Raw genomic sequence first — 10,940 nt, 5'->3', positions numbered from 1 at the left:
ACTCTTTCTTACCGCGAGGATGCAGTTTTATGAATTAGCATGACATCTGCTGGTGTGCTGTGGTACAACGTGTTATGGTTGGCCTCTTGACTGCAATTTCCTCACCTGGACAAGCTGAAGAGTCTGAAATAGTCAATGGATTTTTTAAAGATGAACCCATGTAAGTTTTTTTTCTGTTTTTATGTACACTCAGACAATAAAATGTGATTTTGTAACATGTAACATTATGTAATGTAATCCCACTTCACTTCGGTGTATTTGTGTTCTGTGTTGTGACTGATTTAGTTTTTTTTTATTTGACAAACATAAAAAAGTATAGATTTTTTCATTTTTCAATTTTTCATTTTTTTTATTATTATTTATATAAATTAAAAAAATACCTGGAGACCCCGAACATCCTGAGAGGGACTTTTTTTCATGCCAACATACAATATCATTTCAATTTATTTAAGTTTTTGTTTGTAGAACTATAGAAAGTGTCAACCCTGATGACATGAAGTCATGTGCCATTTAAATTAAGGGAACATTTTTTTTTATTTTTTTATTTTTTTTACATTTCAGCAAACGTCATTTGGGGTAAAAAAGATGAAGCTTATAAGGGTCAAAATCCAGCTCACAAAAAATGTATTGTGATAATGTGGTGTGAAAATGAAAAGGCGTCACAATGCTCAGAACTTTCACATAGATTTCCTTGTAGTTTGTAGCAATGGGGAAAAAAACCTGTTCATTTCAGTTAAATATCTGGTTGATTATGAAAGTAAAATTAAAGCTTCCTAGGTTGTGAAACCAAACAAATGGTAGAGGAACTTCTAAAGAGGAAGGAAAGTTGATCCAAACCAATATTGAAACATCACAACCTGGGAGAGTTGAAAGGAACAGCCTGCACATTCATATTCGGCTATAGTTTTTGCAGCCAATATGTTACTATTGTTACTTTCAAAATCAAATGAATATAGTTAGGCTATATTAAATTTAGGAAATATGAGTAGGAAAGTAGGAAATGTGCACTTTCAGCACTTATATCTGCATGATCCATGCATTCTATACACAAGATATAGATTTTCTAAATGCATGGGTTATCGTTATGTAGTACATATTCCAAAATGTACTTGTACAACTTTTTGTGATAGGCTATATGCTATGTTTAGAATAGCATTGTAACATTCGCTACTCTTTTGTTTCTGCAGTATGTAGTATGCAAACTGCATAGTATGCACATTTTCTGCAAACTTATGCATCGAATACCCGGATGAGCTACTACATTAAAATGTGCAGTATACAACAAAGCACACTGCATGCAAACTTGAATCCCACAATGTAAGGTGCTCAATTTGCATTTAATATCACATCAGCTTTGATTTTTAAACAATCTTTTTTGTTTTTGACTCATTGCTTAATTTGACAGACAAATGTTTCTATATTTTATGCACATTAAAAATGTAAAATGGTTATTTTCTAAATGATAAACGGACTCTACTCAGTCAGGTAAACATAACACAAAGCGATTTCATTTGACAGCAATGTAGCATGTTGAAATGTTTATTTTTCTTCCAAAACCTTTTATATAGGCTACTATTATTAAATACCATAATGCAGAATTCCTTGCATATGAGATTCGACTCCATCCCGAACATTGCCGAAGAGTGCGGCAGCGCATGCGCAGTTCGAGCGGGGTTTGGTTTGTGTTTACAGCAGCACTGTTGCTGGCTAATGTTCAGCGCTGTTATGTCAAGACTCTCTGGAATAAAAAGCCTTTGTGGAAACAGGTAGGATGAGTGGCAGCGATGCACACCACCGTGCCTTTATCTACTCTACACGTCCGTTTCTTTATTCAGCAGTTTTGTCTTTTTAAGAGGAAAATATTACACCATATATGCAGATTATGATTTGATGCTAGCATGCTACAGTGTGTTAGCCCGTTAAAGGCCGTGTGCTGATGCATGACACAAAACCTGCAAAGATCTGCTGTCTGCACAGCTCACATACCCACCTTTGTGACAGATTCAGTTTTGTACGAAGAACAATAGAAAATCAAGGACATTGTTTGTGCATTTATGTCGAAGCCATATAAGATTTAATTTTAGGAGTTGTTCGCCTTCTCACAGTAGAAATGCATCATTTGCGATAGATGCAAACATTGATGTATTTCTAAGTTTTAGCGCATTTGAGAATGTAATTGTTCTGAATTTATTAAGATGTGCTTTGATGATCATGTGTTTGATTGCAGTAGCTGTTGATGGGGAATTTGATTCAGATTCATTGATATCCATTCACCAAAAAGATCTTTGACTGTTCAGTGACTCTTTTTGTATTTTTGTAAGGTGGCGACAGTTGACTGTCTTTCTGTGTGTAATAAGCAAGTCATTGAATCATGCACTCAAGTGATTCCTTCGTTGATGACCGAAACACGTTTTATTATTATCCTTTATTTAGGGATGCACGGTATATCGGTCACCATATCGGTATCAGTCGATATATGTTAATCTTTAATGTAATTGTTGTCGACCCGATAAGTAAATTAGGCCGATATATTAAATCCGATAGATAACGGAGACTCTTCAGACGCACACTGTTCAACATGATGGTTTGAATTGCTCTAAATATGATTGGAATCACTTTGAAAAGGAAAATACAGTAAAGTGCTACACATGCAGTGCAAGTCTGTCTTATAGGCTACATAAAATTATAATGACAACACGACTGTTAAAAGAATGTTGTGAATTCCTTGTTCGCCCGTGTTTTAGTGCGCTGTTACGGGAAGAGTGCATCCAAACCTTCATGATTCGCACCGTCAAGGTCGCTTGTGCATTGTTATTTGTAATGTTATGTTTATTTTGAGTATATGTATACACACACAGTATATGATTTATCTCATATATAGGATGTATTTTAAGTTAATTAACGCGGTAGTAAAGCTCTCCAGTCTGGTGGTGACCATCTTTAGCTTCAGTGCATGCAGCTCAAATGGCAATGCACAATATTAATAACGATGATTGGGACTGTCGTGTACATAACATTATAATGAGAACACTATTGTAATATTGCATTGTGAATTAATTTGGGTTAATTGCCCTGTTTCAGCAGGTTGTTACGGGAAGAGCGCGTCCACAACAGGAGTTACACAATCTGACTGACACATAACTTAGTTCAAGTTCACTTGTACATTCGCATAATTTTTTGCAGATATAAGTGGTAATATTATGTTTATGTTGCATAAATATCTGATTTATCTCATATAGGTTTCATTGAGTTAATTAACCCACTAACAAAGCGATCATTATCACTTCAGCTTCCTCGTGCGCAGCTCAAACACCAGTGCTGTTATTTGAAACAGTGATATTAATTTAAGATGTTTCCTTTTCAAAAACAAACAAACATTGATGCATTATTAATAATAACTAGCACTTTTTTCTCGTATTATTTAATTTTTTACAAACAATATGTTTTAATGAAAAACATTTCATTATTGTCTGGGCGTAGTCTAGGCTATTCCATTTTATTTATCTATAGGCACATGCATTTTTATTTTTTAAATGTGTTGTCCAATGACTTATTTGCATTATTTAGGCATTATTTTATTTCTTTGTAAGGTAATTTTTTTTTATAAAATTTTTTGGGACATGGCTTTTAATGGTGAGATTTTTGCTTTTGTTATTAGGCTCTCCAAAAATTATATAAAAATGTGGATTTAGATTTATCGGCCAATATATTAGTTCTGTCAGGACCACTATCGTCAAATACGATTGACAATTAGCATACAGTTTGGATTGGCGGTATGGTTCCGTTCTGGGCAAGAACTCCCATGGAGCCTAGCATGGATAAGAGCAGCAATAACCCCCCTTAGGGTAAACAGAACAGAACCAACATAAATGTATTGCAGATATCATTAATTTTAATGTACAACATAATTAGAGAATTTTAGTCTGATTCAGGGGAATCAGAATGCCAAACCCTGACTGACGACAGGTGGAGCTGGGGATGGAGGAGGGTAATTAGCTCCTGAGAAACGCGATAGTAGCTGATAATACTGAAGGAGCTTATATATGTATACAGTGATAGGCGTCGTATTCCTATAGGTAGACGTGGATCAGCTGAGGGTCAGCTAATGCGAGCTTGACTAACGTGACCTGCTAGAACTGACGCTACGCTTAATTTAACTGCTTTCAAATACAAAGAATTATTGGTATCGGCCAAAATGTTCATATCGGTGCATCCCTACCTTTATCATGACAACAAAACTGCCTAGCAGGACTAAGAGCACTTGCTAATGTCAATAATAGCCTACTTGTTCAGTGCTGCTCCAAGTCTTGTTTAGAATTACTTTGACGTTCAGTGTTCATTTTAAAATTATACTCATGACAATTTTTTGTTTTCATTCTTCAAAAAGAAGCTTGAAGTCACTTTCAGTTAGAATTGCAACTTCAATGTCTACTATAAAGCAGCTCTCCAGTGTGTTCATGTTTTTACTCTCGTCTCAAATTTATTTTGGCAGGACAAAGATTAATTTTCAATTTTATAAAAGCTTCAAAAGGGAAGGATGAGCCAGTGGACTCCAGACTAACATTTGAGAGCAATGGCACCGGTGCCACAAGTTCTACAGATGGTGGCATCAGCACCTGATTTGGTACCACTAGGGTGGTGGTGGAGGGGGTTTTGTCAATATTTAAAGGGTTAATTCACCCAAAAATGTAAATTCTGTCATCATTTATTCACCCATAGTTGTTCCAAACCCGTAATACTTTCGTTCATCTTCGCAACACGAATGAAGATATTTTTAATAAAATATGAGAAATTTCTGTCCCATCATTGACAGCATAAGCAACAACCACTTTGTCGCTTCACAAAGTTCATAAAGAGATCGTAAAACTAATCCATAGGAATTGAGCTGTTTAGTCCAAATTTTCCGAAGATACTCGATAGATTTATATGATGAACAGGTGATCAGCAAACATAAACAATAGCTCAACCGTACTTGCTTGATGCACAAGAACAAACCTGCGTAACACAAGAATGAACCTCATTGGTTCTTGCAGAAGCTCAAACGTGCTGCGTAACACGAGAATGAACCTCATTGGTTCTTGCAGAAGCTCAAACGTGCTGCGTAACACAAGAATGAACCTCATTGGTTCTTGCTGAAGCTCAAACGTGCTGCGTAACACAAGAATGAACCTCATTGGTTCTTGCTGAAGCTCAAACGTGCTGCGTAACACGAGAATGAACCTCATTGGTTCTTGCTGAAGCTCAAACGTGCCTGTGTAACACGAGAATGAACCTCATTGGTTCTTGCAGAAGCTCAAAGGTGCTACGTAACACGAGAATGAACCTCATTGGTTCTTGCTGAAGCTCAAACGTGCTGCGTAACACGAGAATGAACCTCATTGGTTCTTGCAGAAGCTCAAAGGTGCTACGTAACACGAGAATGAACCTCATTGGTTCTTGCTGAAGCTCAAACGTGCTGCGTAACACGAGAATGAACCTCATTGGTTCTTGCTGAAGCTCAAACGTGCTGCGTAACACGAGAATGAACCTCATTGGTTCTTGCAGAAGCTCAAAGGTGCTACGTAACACGAGAATGAACCTCATTGGTTCTTGCTGAAGCTCAAACGTGCTGCGTAACACGAGAATGAACCTCATTGGTTCTTGCTGAAGCTCAAACGTGCTGCGTAACACGAGAATGAACCTCATTGGTTCTTGCTGAAGCTCAAAGGTGCTGCGTAACACGAGATTGAACTTCATTGGTTCTTGCAGAAGCTCAAACGTGCTGCGTAACACAAGAATGAACCTCATTGGTTCTTGCAGAAGCTCAAACGTGCGTAACACGAGAATGAACCTCATTGGTTCTTGCTGAAGCTCAAAGGTGCTGCGTAACACGAGAATGAACTTCATTGGCTCTTGCTGAAGCTCAAACGTGCTGCGTAACACGAGAATGAACCTCATTGGTTCTTGCAGAAGCTCAAAGGTGCTGCGTAACATGAGAATGGACCTCATTGGTTCTTGCTGAAGCTCAAACGTGCTGCGTAACACGAGAATGAACCTCATTGGTTCTTGCTGAAGCTCAAACATGCTGCGTAACACGAGAATGAACCTCATTGGTTCTTGCTGAAGCTCAAACGTGCTGCGTAACACGAGAATGAACCTCATTGGTTCTTGCTGAAGCTCAAACGTGCTGCGTAACACGAGAATGAACCTAATTGGTTCTTGCAGAAGCTCAAACGTGATGCGTAACACGAGAATAAACCTCATTGGTTCTTGCTGAAGCTCAAACGTGATGCGTAATACGAGAATGAACCTCATTGGTTCTTACAGAAGCTCAAAGTTGCTGCATAACACGAGAATGAACCTCATTGGTTCTTGCTGAAGCTCAAACGTGCTGCGTAACACGAGAATGAACCTCATTGGTTCTTGCAGAAGCTCAAAGGTGCTGCGTAACACGAGAATGAACCTCATTGGTTCGTGAGGAAGCTCAAACGTGCTGCGTAACATGAGAATGAACCTCATTGGTTCGTGAGGAAGATCAAACGTGCTGTGTAATACTAGAATGAACCTCATTGGTAGTTCGTCAAACAAACATGCTCAAGCTTCCGTTTACCATATCTGATGTGTGCTTTGATGAATGTTTAAATGTGAACAAAAGGCTAATTTAAGCCTCTTCATCATATAATGCAATTGTATCTCTTCAGTAGGGGTGTAACGATACGCGTATTCGTATCGAACCGTTCGGTACGAGGCTTTCGGTTCGGTTTTCGGTACGCATTACGTACCGAACGGTTCGCTGGACCATTTTTTCTGCCGTCCAAAATTTCGTTATTTCAAATGAAGGCACGTCGCGGGTGGCAAGCGCGCTCATAGAGGCTGGCGCGACCACAACATCAACTGGCAAATGCAATGCAAGGAACGAAGCTGAGCTACTCTTATTGTGTTTGTGTGGACCGTTTATCAGTTTTGACCTGTGAAGTGGGACTTGCGAGCCCTATGCGCGAGCCTGATCAAGCAACACCACACAGGGCTAAGAGATCCAGACCAGTAAAGAAAGCATTTGAATTTCAAATGCTTTTTAAATTCGCCACTTAGGTAATAACATCGCTGCGAGATCTAGTGAGAAACATGCACATTTCTCTGTTATTAACGGATCAAACAGCGCTGACGTGGAAACCAGGAATAAACATCGTGCCATGAATGAACTGGCCGGTGTCCACAGATCAGCAACATTCACCGTGGAATGGATTTACTGTAGTAACACTAACTGCAAGGTATGGAAGTTTGTCAGGAATAGTGGGCTATAATGCTTTCAAGTAACGTTACGTCTGTTTTATTTTGACAAATTGCTGCCCTCAAATGTTAATCTGAACTAAAATAAACCTTTGTTTATAACTAGCCTACTACTACAATATTACATTTCATTTTGTCCAAGGAGCTGTTTTGTTTTATATGCTCATAAGAAGAGTCAAGTATAGCTCCATTATTGCTCAGTAAAAAAAGCAACAAAAAAAATAAATAAAAAAATCATACTTTATGATGTTAGTTTCATTAAATAAAATAATAATGAAAAAAAATTTAATTCAAGGACATTTCTCTGGCATTTATTTATTTTTGCTGTAGCCTATGGAAAACGTACCGAACCGAACCGTACCGAACCGCGACACAAGTGTATCGTATCGAACCGAACCGTGAATTTTGTGAACCGTTACACCCCTACTCTTCAGAAAATTCAGACTAAACCATTCAATTCAGATTAGTTTTACATTCTTTTTATAAACATTTTGAAGCGTCAAAGTAGTAGTTGTGTAGACTGTCAATGGAGGGACAGAAATCTCAGATTTCATTAAAAATATCTTCATTTGTGTTCTGAAGATGAACAAAAGTCTTGGGGGTTTGGACCGACATGAGGGTGAGCAAAGGATGACATAATTTACATATTTGGGGTGAACTATACCTTCAACAAAAACAGCTGCATTTAACAATGAACGACTTCAAGGCAATATTTTGTTCATACAGTTCAACAGTTTGTTCATACAGTTCAATAGTTAGTTCATACAGCTGAATGAACATTCAAGCAACTACTTTAATCTCCTGAAGGAACAAAACATTTCAGGATTCACACGTTTAAGCAATTGCTGCTGTAAATCCCTAAAAGTCCCCAAAAGAACCATAGTAAACACCTTTTCTTATTAGGCCTACACTGCATAAACCTTATCTTTTGTGATAAATAATATCATTAGGTAAAAGTTCATAGATATATTAGTTATGGTTATTATTTTTCGGTTAAAATTAGATCAGTCGATAAATCGGAAAAATAATCGATTGAAAAAATAATCATTAGTTCCAGCCCTAAATGTGACCGTTTAGCCTCAGTCTGGAGCCCTGGTAACAATTTGTTGATTCAAAAGTTTCTCTCAAAAACACAGATTTATTCATTAAGAATTAATCTTATTATTAAGTTATTGTAACACAACACTATTTCTCCACCCAGAGACAGACATACATGTTTCTTACCGACAGCAGTTAGTTCAGCTATCATAACATTGCCAACATGAATTCAGGTTGCATAACATTAGCCTTGTTGTCTTTGGAGGAACTGTCTGTCTAGTACGAAGAGCCTCAAGCCACACCTTATGATTTATTCTAAATACATAATAATTCCCAGTGTACTTGTGTTCCTCAATAATAAACATCCCCCCTCAGTGGATGTTATGTTGCCAAGGCAGCATTTGCGAGTCGCTCAAGGGTCTATGCCTTCATATGGGAAAAAAATCTGACTTGCAGCACCACTGCTTCCATAATCACATATTTTACATCAAGTAGAACAGTATCCTAAATCACAAGGTTAGTGTGAGTGGGGAAGTCGGTCAGGTGTGAGCGGAGGACTGGGGGGAATGAACCCAGTTGATGACCATGTGTCTAACGGCACAATGACAGATGCTTCTCATCTCTTGAGAATGTGAGACAGCTGGCTCGTGTGCAACCGCACCCTGACTCAATATCAGTGACAGAGGCACGTGCTTCATTTGGACATCTGAACTATCCATTACAAACCCATCTTGATGGGTGTTTCTTTTTGTTTTGCTTATTAAGTAACTGTTCAGTGCAGCTTTATGTAGGCAAATATCCTCATACTATTAGTTATTGGTTATTAGTGCAGACAGTAATGCAAACTCGAAAACAACACTTAGGCTACTGCTCACTTAAAGGTATAGCGGAGGATCTTTCCAAATTTTAGATAAGACCCGCCCTCTCCACTTTTTGAAAAGTTTGATTGATTCACCAGAATGATTGACAATTAGGAGGACCAATAGTTTAGACTACCCACCAGGAAGTAAAACATCCTCCACTATACCTTTAATATGGATCACTAGCTGTTTCCTTGTATTATTCCCCTCTTTCTCTTTCATTCTGCCTCTCCCTATTTTGTTTTGTCTTTTACTTTTTTTCCTCCAGAGTCTGTCAACAAAGTCTTATTATAAAGCGTTTGACCATACCTGCATAGCACAGGCTTGGCAAATAGGTGGATCTCATTTTTCACACACCTAATCTACGGTTTCATCAGCTAAGATTACTGATCTTACCTGCTTCTCTCTCCTGTATTTTTCTCTCCATATGGGAAGTGAATTGGTGTTTAGCAGCCACAGGGCTTACAGCAAGATCACTCTGCTCAATGATACAGTGTGGCTCTATACTGCATCTGTTCTTTGCCTTTTAATTCCCTTCTTATTCTCAGTACAACGCAGAGGAGAGTACAGTGCAGTACAAGGAGAGGACAGGAAATTATTGGGAGTAGGGAAAAATAATGTGTGAAATCTGACACCAAGCGGAGAAATACAGACTACTGTCCTGTAGGGCTGGGTATCGTTCAAAAAATGTCGATACCGATACCTTGATTTCGATACCGGTTCCTGAACGATACTTTTTTCGATACCAATTTTATGAAATCCATTTGAACAAGATTACATAACACATTACCTCAGAAAAACTTTGGTTTTATTTTTTCAGTTTGACTCATGCTCCTTAGTCAGTCCAGAAAGGAACAAAAAAAAGCACAAAGGAACAAAATATTTTTTTATAAAGAGCTCATGCTCACCAAACCTGAATTTGTTTGATCAAAAATACAGTAAAACTTGTAATATTGTGGAATAGTATTACAATTTAAAATAGTGTTTGAATATATTTCAAAATGTAATTTATTCTTGTGTTGTCAAAGCTGAATTTTCTAAAGCATTACTTCAGTGTCACATGATCCTTCAGAAATATGAAAACAGTTTTTGGAAACTATGATACATTTGTTCATGATTCTTTGATGTATAAAAAAATTCAAAAGAACAGCATTTATTTGAAACAGAAATCTTTAGTAACATTACACATGTTTTAAGGTCATTTTTGATAACTTTAATGCATCCTTACTGAAAAACAAATCTGACTAACCAACACATTTTTGAACGGTAGAGTACATTTAGTTGGTCATTATTGCAATATAAACACTGTCAGAGTGATCAGCAAGGTATCTCTTCAGTTACCAGTCGAAGACGGAGCAACTTTCTGCTCTTATGTTTACTCCGTGCACTGTCAAGGGCTTCATCATATCTGTCGCGGTACCGTCTTTGCAGCAATTATTTTACCGCAAATACTGCATCGCACGCTTGGCATAGAGAATGGAGAAATGTAGCCACACTTTTGATCGGCTTTTCCACATCTTTAAGGTATTGTGAGTGTGTGTGCTCGCGTCTCATTGAGTATGTGCGCGAGTTTGTGTGTGTGTGCTCGCGTCTCATATGAGAATGTGTGCGTGGACAGTTTGTGTGCGCGCGCGTCTCATATGAGTATGTGCGCAGAGTTCCGCGCGTCTCGTGTGTGTAGAGTTTGCGTGTATGTGCGTGAGCGACTTTAGGCGTGTCGTTGTGCATTTCATATGTATTTGTTTGAGCACTGACGTTGACGAGTTAACCCCT

At 38.0% G+C, this 10,940-nt stretch overlaps 2 protein-coding genes across 3 annotated transcripts in view; one reads left to right on the top strand and one right to left on the bottom strand.

Annotated features, from left to right (window-relative positions):
- Positions 1-10,940, bottom strand: part of anxa3b (annexin A3b) — a 255,961-nt gene that overhangs the window by 206,825 nt on the left and 38,196 nt on the right. The window lies entirely within an intron of this gene.
- rabgap1 (RAB GTPase activating protein 1) overlaps positions 1,629-10,940 on the top strand; it is a 118,631-nt gene continuing 109,319 nt past the window's right edge. For both annotated transcript variants that reach the window (XM_082158781.1, XM_082158780.1), the window contains exon 1: positions 1,629-1,766. The gene's annotated coding sequence lies outside the window, so the exon portion shown is untranslated. The remainder of the gene's footprint in view (positions 1,767-10,940) is intronic.

This window comes from Leuciscus leuciscus (genome assembly GCF_965113295.1).
Source record: "Leuciscus leuciscus genome assembly, chromosome: 24".
Lineage (NCBI taxonomy): Eukaryota > Metazoa > Chordata > Actinopteri > Cypriniformes > Leuciscidae > Leuciscus > Leuciscus leuciscus.
The sequence above is the reverse complement of the archived record's forward strand: the minus strand, read 5'-3'. Positions and strand labels throughout refer to the sequence as shown.